This window comes from Lynx rufus, unplaced genomic scaffold, assembly GCF_022079265.1.
Source record: "Lynx rufus isolate CCGP_SWC_20201006 ecotype Redwood Valley unplaced genomic scaffold, mLynRuf1.p SCAF_3, whole genome shotgun sequence".
Classification (NCBI taxonomy): domain Eukaryota; kingdom Metazoa; phylum Chordata; class Mammalia; order Carnivora; family Felidae; genus Lynx; species Lynx rufus.
Window position 1 is genome coordinate 145,491,985 of NW_025814845.1, and position 5,385 is coordinate 145,497,369.

At 42.4% G+C, this 5,385-nt stretch overlaps 1 pseudogene; it reads right to left on the reverse strand.

Annotated features, from left to right (window-relative positions):
- Positions 1-1,706: 1,706 nt before the first annotated feature.
- Positions 1,707-4,926, reverse strand: LOC124521184 (glucose-6-phosphate 1-dehydrogenase-like; annotated as a pseudogene).
- Positions 4,927-5,385: the final 459 nt, after the last annotated feature.

The window sequence follows — 5,385 nt, forward strand, 5'->3', positions numbered from 1 at the left end:
TGACTCATGAGCTGGACCCAGGCACTCCAAGGCTCCTCACTTTCTCTCCTGTCCTTGGGATGTGAGTTCTCCTTGCCTTTCCCACTCCCAGAGGTTGCTCCAAGGACATAGCCTTGAGAGAGAGATGTGGTGTGAATAGCTGCATGACACACATAACTGAATCCAGTTAAGGCCTTTATATAAATTAAGATTGGTGAACAGGTGCAAGGATCTGCTTGCTGCCACCCAAGACAAGCCTCCTATGTAACTTCCCTTTGCTTATTAAAACTGCCATCTACTAACTAGGAACTGACCTTCCTGTTTCTTAGGTGTCTCCCTGCCCTCTGAGTACAGGGGCTGGTTTCAGATTACACCTGGGGAGTTCCTGTTACAACCAACAGAGATTTCCATCTAAAAGTTATATTTTTCAGTCGCATAGGTCTTATTTGAAACTATGTTTCTTTTAAGAAAAAAAGAGGTTTTTTTTGTTTTTGCTCTTGTTTTTGTTTTGCTTTTTTTTCAGTGTGTGGATTTAACGTCAAGGATTGAGACGCGGCATCCCGGCGACTGCTTCTGCTTTTCCAGCAGCAAGGGGGCCACCTATACCTGGGATGAGGTGGGGGTGGCGACTGAGTGGAAGGCTGGAGTGGTGGCAGGGAGCTGCTGGGGCAGAGAGATATCCAGGTAGCCCCAGACACAGGGATTGCTGGACAGCATGAAGATCTTTTCCAACTAGTCATCAGGAATACTGTGTGGTACTGAGGCTGCGGTGGCTCCAGGAGTCCTCTCAGGACCTTTGGTAAGCGCCTTCACGTGGATGCTCTCACCTCTTCCCTCGTCTTCTGAGGAGCTTGCCCACAGCCAACAGGGATGTGAGCTGGCCACAGCCCCACTGAGCCCCACCCACTATCCCTGCCTGTTGCTTCTTTCATCCTGTTCTAGGCCGAGGAGCCCGGGATAGACGGAGGGGCTTCTTTTCTTTTTCCTTCCATTGGGGCTTAGTCCCCTGGGCAAAGACTGGCTCAGGCTGAGCCGGCAGGGCAGTCTTGGCACCAATCTCAGTGCTTAGTAGTTGAGGAATGTAATTGGACTTGGGCAGCAGCTGCAAGGGGCAGAGAGGGTTGGCTAGGGGCTGAGAATATGAGGCTGAGACCCATGGTCCTGAAGTCTTCTCAAAGTGGGGTTTGGAGGTAGGAAAGTAAGAAGGACACAGACAGACAAATACAACGAGGGGGCAGGGAAACTTGTGCACATGAACTTACCTGGAGGTGTCCGAGTACTGAAAGCCCAGCCGTCCACCAGCCTCTGTTTGCAGGCCTCGGCTGCCAAAAATGTAGGCGAGGGGCCGGGGCTGCTTTTGCGACCTTGTGCGGCAGTGGCGTGAAGACTCGCCGGCCTCCGGAGCGATTCACTGCACGTAAAGAACATCACGGGGGGGGGGGGGGCAGGAGGGGCCTACAGACGCCGTTCAGGAGGAGGGTTCAGGCGCGTTCGGGCTCTTCCGGTTCCTGCCGAAAGTCAGGTCCAGCTCCTACTCCTCGGGTTTGAAAGAACCTGCTCGGCTTTTTTCTTCATCGTTTTGATGTGTGTGGCCTCCCTGGGCTTGTAGTGCTGCTAGAAGCTGTTGTAGGCTACCTTTTGGAACTGCTGCCGCCCTTCAGCCTTGTGCTCACTGGGGAGTCTGCCACAGGGTGGGAAAACGACACCCCGTCCTACCTCTTTGTTCTCTACATGGCGAAGGTGGAGATGGTGAACCCACGGTGCACTGTGGAGTCGTCCAAGTACCCTTTGATGGCCTCATCTCTCCGTGGGGTTCCCCACACACGTGTACAGGACCGCACTGTTCTCCAGTACTTCTGAGATACGTTTCCACACTTTGACTTTCTCATTGCGGAGGTCCTCTGAGTTGGTGGAGCCAGGCTTCTTCATGGCTGCCACATACAGCATCCGCAGGAGGTGGTTCTGCGTCACGGGTAGGATGATGCCAAGTGCATCGAAGTAGCCCCCTGTGGCCTTCAATGCTGAAAGACACCTTGCAGGTAAGAGTTATGTTACTCTAGTTCCAAATTGGGGCCAAAGATCCTGGTGGCAAACATCAGCACCATGAAGTTCTGGACTCTTTGCCCATGTAGGGATTGATAAGCTAGATCTGTTCCCTGAAATAGGAAAGAGATGTGCTTGGATAGCTGACAGGTCCCTTGGGAAGGGCTAGCTCCATGCTGACACAGTTCCAACCTGCCTGGATCGTGCAGGTCTCACAGATGTACTTGAAGACAACCTCATCGATGGCATGGAGTAAGGCCAGGGAGAAGTGGCAGGTTGGCCTATGGCCTTTGGTGGAGGGTGTTCATGTGGCTGCAGGTAGACTCCTAGAAGGCCACATGATTGTACTCACCAGTCACTGAGTTTTGGGCAAGAAGCCCCTCCAGTTTGGATTTGTTCTCTGGAGTGGCTCTGAAGAAGGGCTCACTTTCAGGTTGATTCCTTATGCAAACGGACTTAATACTTGGAAATCACCAGTCATCATGGCTGTACATGTTGGATTCTTTATTATTTTCCCTGTAACTCCAGTTCCTTGACTGGTTAAATGAAAATCGTTAATTTTTGTTTCTCTAGCTTTTTCCTTCTGTCGAGATGGAAACAATGCTCATTCCTACTTCATTAATACCGTATAAGCTGAAACAAGTAGCCTTTTCATTTGTTTTTAATAAGCTTTAAAGTATTTTTAGGTACCAAGTATTGTATAATCAGATTAGTGAAATTCTGAAATACTTATACTAAAAACGTTATAATTATGGTGGTTGGCATGGCTATATTTTTATAGTCTTTAGTTAGTATTTGTAATGGAGGAGAATTTATGCCATTTTTATTCTTTTCATGGCACGAATGTTTTGAGTTTAAAATTATTTCTGATACCACAAATGTATGAAATTTAATGTTAGATGGGGCAAATGGACTGCTGTCTTGATTGAGTGTCTGACTCTGGATTTCAGCTCAAGTCATGATCTCATGGTGGTGAGATCGAATCCTGAATTGGGCTCCATGTTGGATGTTGCGCCTGCTTACGATTCTTTCTCTTTCTCTTTCTCTTTCTCTTTCTCTTTCTCTTTCTCTTTCTCTCTCTCAAAAAAAAAATGTTAGACTGTATTTGACTTATGAGAGAAAACTTGGCCTTAAGTGTCTTGTGGTATCAGTTACAAAAATGAGAAGGAATTTGAGAGGCAATAGAGAAGTTACAGAAGTAGAAAATATAACCAGGCAAAAAGTGACTGAAATTGTGAAAATAGGGGTGGGTATGTTTGTTGTTGTGGAAGACATGTTTTAAATCTGACTTGGACGAGGTCAAGTGTTGACACTTGGGAGGCCTGAATACTGTATCTTAGGAGAAGGAAATGAGTAAAAAGAATACAGTAGAGTGTTGAATGTTAATACCATCTAAAATCACATGCAATTACCCTCTTACAGGGAGGAGAAATTGTTGGCAGATACTGAATATATACTGAATGAGAGTTTAAAATGAGCTTGTGGAAATAGCAAGATTTTGTGGAAAACTTAGGCAGTTTTTTGGACGGTGTCACATAAAGACTTTGGACATATGTAAGTCTCTGAATAAAATTAGTTTTTAGATATACTATGAGTTTTGTCCAGTATTAATGTGTTTTCTTATACCAGTTTTTGCTTATGCCAGATTAAGTGATGTTTTGTCATATTATTCCAAAGTATATTTGATAGCTTTCTAATTTTGGTTTAGCAACAATTTGACTCATTTCACAATCATGAGCTGGTATATTACTCAAACTCAGGAAGCATTTTTTTTTTTTTTATAGAAAGCACATAAGCTCTAACCTAAAACATACCAAGAAAATTCATGCAACTAGTATTTAATTGTCATTCTAAAGTTATCACTTGGTTTATTTTAAACATTCTATGTGACTAGAAGTTACTTTGTCTAAACTTTTTAATTTGTTTTCAAAAAGTACTAGATACAGTAAATGTATCAGTCATAAAATGCTGTCTTACTAATTAAATTTTAGAAAAAAAAAGAAAATCCTATTAGAATTAAAGTTTTCAAAAAACCACTTTCGTAAAACAAAAAGATACTCTTTAGTTCTAATAGCCTAGAGGTTATCCTTTGTTTGTAATAGTTCAAAAGTCCATTTCACTCTTTTAATAAATCTTAAAAGACAAAGATACTGATGAAGAAAAGATATTTTTGGTAGAACAAGTATTAGTGATCATTTGCCACTTAGAGGGTGGTATATTAATTCCAGAGCCTGTCTTGAGTCACAGAGTCATTTTTCTTTGAGGTTTTATACTGATTATTGCTAATTATTAGGAAAAATTACTCTTTCCACCTTCATTTAAACATCTGCTTGTCTTTGACCTAAGGGTCAACTAGCACAGAAACATGTCTGATGGTTACCGATTTTGCCATTTTCCAATGTTGCTGGTGTTAGTTGGCAACAGACAACATGCTGGGGTTTTGTGAATGGGAGACAATGATTATGAGAGTGAGGAAAATTATGTAGGATTATTTGGGAATGTGCTAATAGTCACGTATTGCATCTAAAGTATAAATGGATCTGTAAAGTGTTGTTGGGGAGTGGATTAATTTGCTAGGTTTGCCATAATAAAGTCACAAAATAGGTGGCTTAAGCAACAGAAATTTATTTCTCATAGTTCTGGAGGCTAGAGGTCCTAGATCAAGGCTTCAGCAGGTTGGTTTCTTCTGATGCTTCTCTCCTCCAATAGACAGCCCTCTTCTTTCTGTCTCCTCACAGGGGCTTTCCTCTGTGTCTCTATGTCCCAGCCTACTCTTACCATGACATAAGTTGAATTGGATCAGGGCCCACCCTAATGACTTGAGTATAAGTTAATTACCTCTTTAATGGCCCATCTCCAAATGCAGTCATAATCTGAGGTACTAGGGATTAAAGACTGTACCATATGAAATTTGGGGAGACACAATTCAGCTCATTACAAGAATATATATGGAATATCTAGAAAATATGTATAGACATGTTACTAATTTTAGAGTGATCATTACAAAACGATTATCATTAATTTGTAGGACACATGAGAATGATATAAAGTGTAGTTTCCAAGGATAAAATTGTGTCACAAAATACATTCATTTACTTATGCAGGGTATTTCTACACTGAACCAGATAATTCTGTTCAGAAAAATAGGTCTGAAAGTGAAAATTATTCTGTATCACTGGCAAGAAAGCATTTTTATGGGCAAGACTACATGTAGTTTTCAAAGGTTGCAGCACAAGTTGTTTCTTATCCTTTGCACTTTAAATATAGTGTGAAGTCTGGCATTTCTGAAATTTTCTCACTTAGCAGCTGGCAAAAACAACCTTCCTTAATAGTTGGTTTAGATGTAATCCATGTAGTGAAAAG